Source organism: Dromiciops gliroides, chromosome 5 (genome assembly GCF_019393635.1).
Source record: "Dromiciops gliroides isolate mDroGli1 chromosome 5, mDroGli1.pri, whole genome shotgun sequence".
In the NCBI taxonomy this organism is placed as follows: domain Eukaryota; kingdom Metazoa; phylum Chordata; class Mammalia; order Microbiotheria; family Microbiotheriidae; genus Dromiciops; species Dromiciops gliroides.
Genome location: NC_057865.1, coordinates 40984502 through 40997290, shown reverse-complemented (window position 1 = coordinate 40997290; position 12789 = coordinate 40984502). Strand labels below are relative to the sequence as shown.

General features: G+C 39.8%; 1 protein-coding gene across 1 annotated transcript in view; it reads right to left on the bottom strand.

Moving 5' to 3' along the window:
• The window catches only part of TMEM108 (transmembrane protein 108), a 379104-nt gene that overhangs the window by 301638 nt on the left and 64677 nt on the right, over positions 1 to 12789 (bottom strand). The window lies entirely within an intron of this gene.

Genomic DNA, 12789 nt, shown 5'->3' with positions numbered 1-12789 from the left:
TGTCAGGTACAGTTGCATGGTTCAGGAGGAATACTGGAAGGTGGGGTACAAAGTAGGGAAAAGGTACAATTTGGAGTCAAAGGATGTGGGTTCTTGGTTAGGCTACCTACTACTTGTATGACCTTGGATAACTCACTTTTTTCCTCTTTAGGTCCCAGTTCCTTATGTGTAAAAGAACAGAGGAATGACATGACTTTATGGACAAGGGATATTAATGTCTGGCAGCAATGTGAATAATGAGATCAGACAGTGGTGAAGTGATTTGTCCCAAGATATATAACAAGCAAGTATCTGAGGCAGGATTTGAACTCATGTCTTCCTGCCTCCTGATCCAGAGCTCTTTCCACTGCTGTACCTCCTAGCTGCTTTATATATGGATATACATTGGATAGTTATACTCAGATTAGACTTGCATGTAGGTTTTATATAAGCTGAATCTGGGAGAGATAAATGTTCATTCCATAACAAGAGCCCTTAGTTCATTAAGCACTACCCACATTTAGCTACACTGACCAAATTGTTTTTAATACAGTAGAATTCAAGGGTTTTAGATTTCAGATTTGTTCAGAAACCAGTCAGTGAGTGACTTCTCTAGTAGAACAGAGTTCAGCCTCGTGTTGTTTGAAACACCCCAATTCTGAATCTCAACTCTCTTTTGTATCTGGGATGTCAACAGCCTTTAATGAACAGTACTTTCCTGTCAGGCAGAGACAAAGCAGAAGGGTAGGGTGGGAGGCAGCAATTAGACGTGCTGCTTTTCTAACAGCCAACAGACATCTTCCCAAGGGAAATGTAGGCCTCAAATCACCACACTTGCTGTTGAAGATGACATAGTGTCTTTGGAAGTTGTTTCCATGGTAATCGACATTGACCATAGGGGTACTTGATAATGAGACTTCTTCATTTAGCTCCATGAGAAGGTTTTACATGTGCAGGCAGTTTTTATTGTCTGTTTGTGGCTTAGTTACCATTGCTTTTTTTAAAATTTGGAACTTTTGGTGGGGGAAGTTGTTTTTAGGCCCAAATTTACAAATGATTACTCTAAGGAATACATACAATCTTGAAAGAATAGGGGTCAGGTCTTCTTGTCTCTGTGACAACCTCTGACTGAAAGGGTCTCACAACCACTTATACAGACATGTCATGGGGGATGGAAAGGCCTGAGAAGTGATTGTTAAGGATGCTATTAGAGCTGACTTTGAGACAGTCATCTTTGCTGAAACTGTTTGATGCTCTCCTCTGTACCTAAGACCTTGGACAGTTCACACATAGTCCTCAAAGTTCCCTTTTGGACATATACAATGCAAGGGACAGACAGAGAGGTTTCTCCTGTTACATGCAGCTCTGTTTCTGTCTCTCTTTTTGTGTCTGTTTCTGTCATTCTTTTTGAGACTATCCATCAGACTCTGTCTCTTTCTCTATAACTGCATCTCTGTCTGACTCCCTACCTCTGTCTCTCTCTCTACATCTATTTCTATGTCTATATCTTTCTGTCTCTTTTCCATTTTCTATCTCTCTCTTCCCTCACTCATGCCAAATCATCTCTGTAACTCTAGCATAACAGAGCAGATGATAACAAACACCAACTTAGAGGTTCTCATTTTCTTTACTTTTATCCATTGCCTACAGGTGATTAGAGTGAGGAGAGAATATAGTTCTCATTTTAGAACAACTGACAACAACTGTTGTTTTCCTCTCCCTATAGCCTTTCTGTCTTGCTTTCCTAATTGTGGTAGACACTCTAAGATAATAGTAACAAAGTCAAATAGAAACAGGGGCCACTAGTTCATGCAAAAGAATACCTGTGGGGCCATGTAAAACATTAGCCATGTTTTATTACATTTTTATTTATTTTGTTAAATATTTCCCAATTACATTTTAATCTGGTTTGGGTAGCACTTGAAGATGTTCTGGACTATATGTAGCTAATGTGTTTGACACTTCTGCTCTAAGGCCTTGATTCTTACTTATTCCCTTGAACAACTGCAGATAATGGTGAAGATGGTCTTGTGGCCTGACATAGGCACACTACGTCAAAGAGAGGAGGAAGGTACTCTATAGGACGCAGCTTTCATTGACCTTACTAAACAAATCAATCAGGAGCAAATTACCACATAAGTTGTTTCTGGGGCCTGTAGGTGGTCAAGGGACCTCCCCGTCTTCCCTCCCCCCTGGCAAAATTTTGCTTTGGAGTACATTTTAACTTACTCTACTATCTGGAGTCAGTATCTATATCTATAGATATATTATTTGGTTGTAGTTAGTAGAATGAGTCTAGATCTATTTTTTTCATAGGTAGAGGGTCCCAGCAAGAAAACTCCCCATACCAATATGGATTAGCAACTATCAGACAGCTTATCTGTCTGTCCATCTATCTATTTATATATCTATCCATCATCTACAAATTTGTCTGTCTAAAATTGTCTATGTAAATGGATTTTTGTCCGTATCAACACAGAAATATAAGCATACCTATGTCTACATAAACATATAGTTAGTACCATATAACTATAGCTCTTTAGAAATTTACATCTATTGTCAGAGTAAGTTAAAATTTTGTGCAAATTTTACACAAGTGTCACTAAATGTTTGGGTCCTATATATGTACATAAGCGTGTGTGTGTGTGTGTGTGTGTGTGTGTGTGTGTGTGTGTATACACATAGATTTTCATAAAAAAGAGAGCTCTCTAGAGGGTTATTTTGTCTAAGGTAACTTTATGTGTGTTGACTAGGACACACAACTAGTGTTCTTGCCAATAAGAAGGGAAGTACCTATAGAGTGCTTGTTAGAGCAATCTGAATGGTCCTTCAAAAGACCTGTCATTTCATTAGTGTTTATCTCTTCCACCAAAGCAGCCCAGGATCTCTCCATGACTTACTTAGTGAATGATCTCCTAAGATGTTGCAGGGAAAAACTCCCCCCATCACCCAATGGCCTAACTTTTGGTAATGACGTTTCTGCCCTTAGTGAGGCCAGTCTTCAGCTGACCAGACTTAGTCTGTTTGTCAGCTATATCCTAAAACCTTCTCAGTCTATCTGGATCTGCCAGTGCTCTGACTGTTCTGCTGTTGAGAATCCAAGGCTACCATAATACCTTCTAGCAGGCCTGGAATGGAAAAGAGGAGTTATGTCTAAAAGGAAAAATCATTGCACACTTAGTTGTTTTGGCTGGAGTAATTTAAGTTGTTGGGGTCCCCCACCATGGGATCATAGATTTAGAGCCAAAAGAAACTGCAGAGGCCAAATAGTTCAACTCTTCATTTTCTACTCAAAAGATTTTAGGGGTTCCTTGTTATTGCTGAAATAATACTCAGTCTCATTTGCCTGACCTTTGATGCTCTCTCCAGTTTGGCGAGCTCACCGTTCCTTTCAGGCCTTATCTCATCTTACTATGTCCAGCCACCTCAACATCCAAGGCCTTTCCTAGTTCTTTCTTCTAGGCCTCAAACATCCTGACTCCCTACCTCTTTTCCTGTTTAATTCCCACAATTCTTTAACACCCCCCCCAAGATTAAATAACACCTCTCTTTATGAATTCTGTTCAGTTCAGCCTACACTTACTAAGTGCATACTGTGTGCAAGGCTCTGAGACTACAAAAACAAAATGAAGGCCCCTGTCCCCAAAAAGCTTATATTTTAATAAGTGGAACATAATATATGCATAGATAAGTAAATACAAAGACATCTGAGGAAGAGAGTTTGGAGGAGGGAATCAGGAAAAGCTTTAAAACAGAAGTGGGTGGGCCCTGAAAGAAGACAAATAGAACATTCCAGGCTTATATAAATGCACAGAGATGAGAGTTCAAGAATAGCTAGGAGTCTCACTTGGCTGGAACACAGAGTGCATGATGGAGAGTAATGTAAAATAAGATAGAAGGGTACACAGGAGCCAAATTGGGGAAGGCCTTTAAATGCCAAGCTGAGGAGTTTGTAAGTTACCTAAAAGGGGACAGGGAACCATTGGGGTTTGACAAACAGGGGACTGAAGTGGTCAGACGTATGGTTTAGGCAGATTATTTTGGCAGCTGAGTAGAGAGTATTTTGGAGAAGGGAAAGGCTGGACCTAGAAAGAACAGTTAGGAGGCCTTTGCGATAGACTAGGAGGGAGGTGATTAGCTCCCAAACTAGGATAACATGAGCAGAAAGGGATGGATATGAGAGATTCTGTAGAGGCAGATACATCCATAAATGAAGTCACCCTAACAACACCTCTACTTAGCAGCTACTCATGTTCAGGAACAAGAAGGGAGGAAAGTATCAAGGATGACACAAGGTCACCCAGTCATCCTTGAACTCACACAGCTAGTTAAAAAAAAATCTCATCAAACTTCACACAGCACCTTTGTTTTCTACTTGTTCAAGGTATTCATTATGCATTATTTTATATTTTACTCATCTTCGTATGTCTTTGTATATTAGACTGTAAACTCAATGAGACCTGGAACAGTGTCTTATTTAAACTTTGTTTTTCTAACCTGGAAAGACTTATATGAATTGATGCTGAGTGAAACAAGCAGAACCAAGAGAACATTGTACACAGTATCAACAACATCGTGTGATGATCAAATGTGATAAACTTAACTCTTCTCAGCAATACAATGATCCAAGACAATGCCAAAACACCTATGGTGGAAAATGTTCTCCACATTCAGAAAAAGAACTATGGAGTCTGAATGCAGACTGAAGCATACTATTTTCACTGTTCTTGTTTATTCTTTCTTACATTTCCCCCTTTTGTTCTGATTAATGTGGAAGTATGCTTACCATGATAGTAATGTATAATCTATATCAAACTGCTTGCTGGCCTTGGGAGGGGGAGTGAAGGGAAGGTGGGAGAAAAATTTGGAATTCAAAAAATATCTTCACATGTAATTGAGAAAAATGAAAAACAAACAAATAAATAAACTGTTTTTCTTCTAGTGCCAAGCATTATACATACAGCAGTCAGTAAATATTTACTAAAGTATTGAAATGAATTGAAATAAATGAATCATTTACTGCATTATGGAACGTAATTTGTCCTTAGAATCTTATAGCTGGAAGTCAGAGGTCACTGAATTCAATCTCCCTCTCAATGTACAAATCCTTTCTGTGACATCCCTGACTGGGAGTTACCCAACTTCTGTTCAAACATATCAGGTGGCATGGACTTTGCCAGGGTGCAGAGTGGTCTGTTTCTTTAAGTGACCTAAAATATTAGAAAGTCCTTCCTTTTCCCAAACCCCAAATTGAGACTGATCAGATTTATTAATTGCTCTTAGTCATAGCTCTGCCCTTTGGACAAACAACAAAAATGTGTATAGGGTATCCCGAAGTTTTAGTGGCCTTTTGAGCTATTAAAGCTTAAGACTTTAAACTTTGATTTGTGTATGTGTGCATGTTTGTGCTTAATCCCTCTTCCAAATAACAACCCTTTACCTATCTGAAGACAGATTCTATGCTTGCTCCTCTTCCCACTTACGATACTAAACATCTTCAGTTCCTTTCCACCTATAATCCTATAATCTTTTTGCTCTCCTCTGAATCCATTCTAGGTTGCCCATCTCCCTCAAAGTATGGCACCCAGAATTCCATGCAACATTCCAGATTCAGTCAGATAATGGGCCAACTAGAAGTCCCTTGATTTGGCCATTCTGCTCTTGGGAGGGTAACTAAAGGTGCATTTACTTTTCATCTCCTGCATCCTGCTGCTGGCTCATGTTAAATTTCTAATGAAATAAATCCCTCATGTGAGCTATTGTCGAGGCAGGTTCCCCTCGTTCTTTGCTTTTGCAGTTGATTTAATGCATTTGTAATTAGCAAGGTGTTCAGGTATTCCTCTATTCCATAACCAACCATTTGCCATCCATTCCAATTCATAGCAAATTTTCCCATTTCTTTAAGACACTAAATTTGTTCAGGGGAAAAAGCAATAACTTTTGTTTTCTAAGCGTTTTCTATGTTGTTTTCCTTTTCTTTTCCTTTTTTTATTCAGGGTGTGGCAAGGAAGTGGGAGAAAGAGGAAAAACAAATGCTGGTTAATTGAAAAATCAAATAAAATTTAATTTAAAAAACCCAACACCTTATTCATCAGCCTCCCAACTTCTTCCTGGTGCTCCTGGTAAATTCCACTTCTCCCCATTTCCACCCCCCTCCCCTGAATAAAACCCAATAAGTAGATTCTTTTACCATTTCTAATATCTTCTCACTGATTAGCCACTTATTGGAATTTCCACAAGTTTTGAAGTTATGGAAGATAATAAAGAAACTCAACTTTTAAAATAATTATTTTGGTTGGGGGGAAAATTGGAGGGAAAAAAGAGACATGTAGCAGACAATTGAATTATCTGTCATGCACATATTTTTAGGGCACTTTACAGAGTTATGGCATTAGTTTGGGAGCATAAAAGTATATTATGTTTTACTTTGCTCATAAAATTATCATGTTAGTATATTGAAAATATCATTTATTCAGACAATAATTTCAAATCTAATTTACTCTGAAATTTTTCCCCCATTTTTGTCACAGAGCTACAAACTGCTTAACATTAAGGATTCCCACATTTCTTGGGTTTTGCCATTTTATGAGTGAGCCCTGCGGTGTGATGTAATTGAGGCCAGGCTGCATTTCCAATATTCCTTATCAGTCACCCAAACCATCTGCTATTACATTACCTTATACTACAGCTTGTGGAGATTACAGGCTTATCTTTGATTAGTTACATTTCCCCTGGTGCCTCACAGGAGAATTTGGGGAGGGGCCTTAATCTTATCAGCAACTCATTTGCAACTCATCTCTAAAGTGGTTTATTTCTTGCAAGCTGGCTACAAACAAGGAATCCTGTACACTTGGAACTGATTCTCATTAACTCCGAAGATGACTGTGGGCCATGGATGTTTTGTCCTTTTTTTCCTAGCCTCACCCTTGATTGGGGGCTATACCTTATTTTAGAGTCTAGGCTTGTCTATTCACTGATTAACATAAGGAAAGCTGTGAGAAATAGTTATTAACAATCAATATCTTGGGGGACCCAGAGATCTCCCCTTCTTCTTCTTCTTCTTTTTTTTTTGTTGTTGTTGTTGTTAAGGCAATTGGAATTAAGTGACTTGACTAGGGTCACACAGCTACTAAGTGTAAAGTGTCTGAGGCTGTATTTGAACTCAGGTCCTCCTGAATCCAGGGCTGGTGCTCTATCCACTGAGCCACCTAGCTGCCCCTCTCCCCTTCTTTCTTAAGGCAACCTCTCCTTGAGGGATTCCATCAAATTTCATCTGGGTCAAACCCAACCCAAACCCAAGCTTACAAAGAAACTTGGGGGGGAGGGATAGATCCTTTTATGAAGAGATTAAACCACACCTAAGTGGAAAAGTATTTTTTTGGGGGGGGGTCTTACATTCTTTCTCTAATGTCCTCCGTGGACTTCATTTTAATATAACCTTCCTCCAATCATTTCAATTAGATTTTATTGCTGTATGATGGGCTTCCTGCAGCTGGAAGGGCATATAAACCAAGACTGGACCATGAAGAAGGGTCTTTGGTCTAGGAAAGACACCACTAGACTTCCTTTTATTAATACCCAGCTGGCCATATTAATAAAATGATTAAACTATCCAGAAACTACGTGTCTCATATTTTTAATCATTGCAAAGCAGATAAACCACCAACATGTTAACAGAATAAATAAAAAAGTCTCTGTTTTGGGGAGGTAGTATCCTTCACCCACATGAAGTACATAAAGAAAGTATTTGTTTTCAGAAGGTAGTGAAGTGGATAGAGTATGGGGCCTAGAGTCAGAAAGACCTGAGTTCAAATCTAATCTCAGACACTTACTAGCTGTGTGACTCTGGGCAAGTCACCTCATCCTGTTTGCTCAGTTTCCTCACCTGTAAAATGAGCTGAAGAAGGAAATGGCAAACCACTCCAGTATCTTTGCCAAGAAAACCCCAAATGGGGTCACAAAGAGTCAGATACAATTGAAAAGCAACTGAACATTACATGTAATTTGGGAAAATATAAAATTCTAAATAAATGGGGAAATAAATAAATGGATTAATGAATGAATGAATAAACAAACAAATAAATAAATAGCCCCTATGCCAAAAAAAGAAAGTTGGCAAAGGCTATTTTTTTTTAAACTGAACAACAACAAAAAGTAGGAAATCTTCCCTTATCTCCCCAGTTGACAGAACACAAGTCCTGTGGTCCAGAATATTACATAATCAGCATCCTTTTTTGGCCATAATTATCAGCTGTTGCTTCCATTTAAAAGAAAAATTATTCTCTTTCTATCCTTCTGAAATCCAAAGACCTGCCACATATGAAACAATTTTCTTTAAGCTTTTTCCTTTTATTTCCTGGCTTTGGTGTATGTTCAACAAAACAGACCGGTTCCTCTCCCTTGCTGCAAAAGCTGGAAGAATTGCAAATGGGCAAGAAGCAAAGAGTCAGGTGTCAGGGGGAGGCCTTGCCAGGAGGGGGAATCTCCGGCAGAATTCCACAAGGCATTCCTGTAACATACAGGTGAGAATCATCTCAATTCAGCACCATTTCAATACATACACAGTGTGTTCTGTTTGGCCAGCTATAGACCTTCTATGATTTAATAATTTTTAAAAATTGATTTTCCATTTTATTCCTGCCCTTTTTTTGTACTACCGACATTTCCATTTCATTCAATCAATAAACATTTATTAAGCCCCTAAGCTTTAGATTTAAAAATAAAAGGAATGAAATTAAGCAGATCAGTTGAAGACAAAATGAAGAAGAATAACTGGCTAGGAGAAGGTGAATTGAGGCTCTAATTGTGGGGCTAGAATGAATTACCAATAATAAGGATATTTTGGGAAAAAGGACGAGTGATCCAGGGTCTTCTCCTGTCCATGACACTAAATACCTGTGTGACATTGGGTAGGGTCCTTTCCTTCTCTTGGCCTGTTTTCTCACTTGAAGACACTGAACTGTATCCATAATCTCTACAATCCTTTCTAGCTCTAACATTCTATGTTATATGGGATTTATCTGCCTCAGTTTCCTCTTCTCAGAAATTAATTTGTGGGACTAGCTAGGTAGTAGTACAGGGCTTGGAATCAGAAAGTCTCATCTTTATGAGTTCAACTCTGGCTGTGTGACCCTGAGTAAGTCACTGGACCCTATTTGACGCAGTTTCCTCATCTGTAAAATGAGCTGGATAAGGAAATGGTGAACCACTCCAGTGTGTTTGCCAACAAAACCCCAAATGGGCTCATGGAGAGTCAGACATGACTGACCAAAAGATGATCTTCAAAGTGCCTTCCAGCACCCGCCATTCTATGCTTTATTGTCTAATCTAGAGCGAAGCACAGTTTCCTCCACATGCACATTTATATGTGCTATGCCAACTGCTAAATGAGTAGTCAGTGTGATAGCACTCCTTTACACCTATCGTAATACACACTTAAGAATAGTAGCTGAAATTCAAGATTGACAAAGACAGGTGTGGACTTAGCAAAATGGGGCAGATGGCCCTGCTCAGTGCACATCAATCCAACTGCACCTGCAAAGATCTAGACTGAAAAGGTGGGGTTCTTTTTTTCTCCATCTGGATTCCCGCCTGCGCTTCTTTCCAAAGCTACGGAGTAGCTAGAAGGAAGACAGGCCAGTACATGGTAAATTACTCCGAAAACGACACCACTGACTTTACAGGGTATTTTTACCTTCATTATATGCAGTGTTCTCTACATTTTCAAAACAGGTGCCCAATATAGACACCTAGCAACTGAACCAGGAGCAGAGAACACAACGCAGAAGCTAGAAAAAAGAATGATCAAATGAAATAACATGTGTAATGGTAGTATCATCTCACATTTCTAGAGTGCTTTAGAGTATATCCAATGCTTTCCTCACAACAACCCTGTGAGGCAGGTAGAGCAGGAGTCATTATCCACGTTTAACAGAAGAAGAAACTGAGGCTCAGGGGCTAAATGTCCCAGAGCTAATATAGATAACTTAAGTGTCAGCACAAAGATTCAAACCCACATTTCTCCTGACTCCAAGTCCATGGTTGTTTCCATCAAACCATATTTTTAAAATGCAAAGTGGTTTAGACAATTTAATGTATCATTATTCATATCTGAGAGGCTGTTGTTTGGATGAGAAAGAGCTCCAGACTTGGAGTCACAAGTGCTGGGTTCCACTGAGACCATGGAATTATCCAGCTGTGCGACTTTCAGCAAATTGCTTAACTTCTGGATTTAAGTGAGGCAGAGCTGGGTAAATACGCTGAGCCCTTTTCAGGGCTGCCCATCCACCTCTGGTGTCTACCCATCACTCAACTTTCCTCTGTGGCTTGAAGGAGAGTGGTCCAGGCATAGGGGAAGAGTCAGTACAAAGGCAGAGATGGGAGAGTATACTCGATCTTAGAGGGTGTAGAGGGGATTAAAGTATAAAAAACCAGAAGGGTAGGAAGGGGTCAGGTTGTGATGAGCTTTAAACGTCCAACAGAGTACTTATATTTGACTCAGGAGGTAATAGATTTAGAGCTAGGAAGACTTCCCCTTTTTACAGATGAAGAAACTGAGGCCCAGAAAGGTCAAGTAACTCACCCAATGTTGTGCAAGCGGTAAATGGCGGATTCAGGAATGCGACCAAGGTCCTTGTCTCTGAATTGAGCATTCTTTCAGGGAGGGCGTGCACACACACAAGGAATTTGAAATCTATTTGGAAAGCCAACTGCGATAAACTCTCAAGGTCCCTCTCAGCCCTGCATGATTCAATGACAGCTGCAGCCTCCTTTAATTATGAGGAGACAGGCCACTATAAATCTGACTTTCCCTAGAATAGCATGACACAAGAAAAGTCATAGTCTCATCTATTCTGGGTAGAGCAACAACAGCAAAATGCTCCTTTTTTTTCTTCTTCCTTTGGAAATAGAGCTTCTCTCTTCCTCCCACACTCCTCTTCCTCTTCCTCCTCCTCCCTCCTATAGCATCACTCCATGCTTCCTTATAGCAGGAGGTGCCAGCATATTTGACCTCATTGAAGGAAGCCATTTTCTGGGATGATTGTATTTCCATGGGTACAGTCATATACACCCAACCCCCAACACCCTAATACAGGCTACTTACAGCAGGATGGGCCATGGTACCTACAGCCAAGGAGGGGATTCCAATATCCTCCACAGGAAGATGCAAATGTCCAAACAAAGGCCTCCTTCCTTTAACCTCATCAATCTGACTGACAGATGTTTGACTGAGTAAGGATTCTGGGAAGATCTGTGCATTCCAATTATCTATGCTGTTTCTTGTTGCCAATCCATGAGTAAGTCTGTTACTGCTACCTAATCCCCATGTTGTTATTTATTAATATTGTGTTAATTCCAAGATGAATATCATGTTAATTCTAGATTAAGCAGAAAATTAGACACTAAGCCCCCCTATGAAAGGCTAATGCTTTCAATTATCAAACAGCTCATGAATCACACTTAGACTATCTGTGTATTGTCTAATATGCTCCTGTTGCATGTGTCTCATCAACTTGTGCATATACATATGATTACCTACTAAGTTAATGAATGGGCAACCCTTGGCTGGTGGTATGTATAAAGTTTCCATAAAAATTGTCAAGTACTTTAGGAGTTGTTCTTATTTTCTACATTCTCTTCAAATATTAGAACCAATCTATCCCTTGAGACTCTTTTCTGCCACCAGAAAATCTTTGAAGGTAGCCACCTTTCACTCAAGTTGCCCCAGTGATTACCCACAATACTCATCTCCTATCTCCATGCCTTTGCACTGGCTGTCCCCATTGCTGAAATACTCTTCCTTCTCTCTTACCTCTGTTTCTTAGAACAGAATCCCTGGATCCCTTCAAAACCCAACTCAAGCACTGCCTACTATGGAAGGTCTTTCTGGTCGCTCTAGCTACTAAAGTCTACCCATCCAGGGTTACCTTGCTTTTGATTTATACATATTGTGCACATGTTGTTTCCTCCATTAGAATGTAAGTTCCTTGAGGGTGGGTATATTTGTTTTTATATCCCCAATGCTTAATACAGTATCTAGCACTTAATAAATGAATGTAGATGACTGTTCTTCTGCTAGGGTACAGAGGAGCCCCATTAATTCCCCCATACCATTTAAGTGAACCCTAATATATGTGCTCACCTTAAATATAATTCATTGACCTCAATTTTTGTATAGCTCAAAGAGAAAAGAAGTCAGACCATGCCATTCACCTGAGTCAAATGTGGCTAAAAGGTCACAAGAGTTTAGCTGACACAGGCTGGGGACAGGGGTGGAAGGGAGGATTCTGTCAAAGACCCAAAAGCTAGGGATCATCATGTTACCATCCTGAGTTTAGCAGTGAGTCAACAAAGCTCATTTTTCACGAACCATTCCAGCTGCCCTTATGCAGCTAAGCTCTCACTTTATAAGTACCAACACCCAGAAAGGAGAATCCAAGATCCTCCACAGGGAGATGCAAATGTCTGAACAAAAGCCTCCTCCCTTTAACCTTAGCAAATAGATGGGGTTTACCTGGGCAACCTTCTATACAGACATTTGGTTTTTAGCCCATAGCACTTGTATGTATACACATGTGACATGTTCAAGATCCAATACTTAGTATGAGGCTTCTCATATGATATGCATAAAGTTTACCAAATCTCTGAAAAGGAAACCTTCTTTTTCCTTCTACTCTGTTCTGGTTGGTTAGTGGGTCACATGATCTCGAATGGTTCTAGGCAGCCCCAGCCTTGCATCACATTTCATCCCCATCTGTTTGCTGACTATCCTGCCTGCCACCACATATAAGCACGTATCACCTTGTCTCC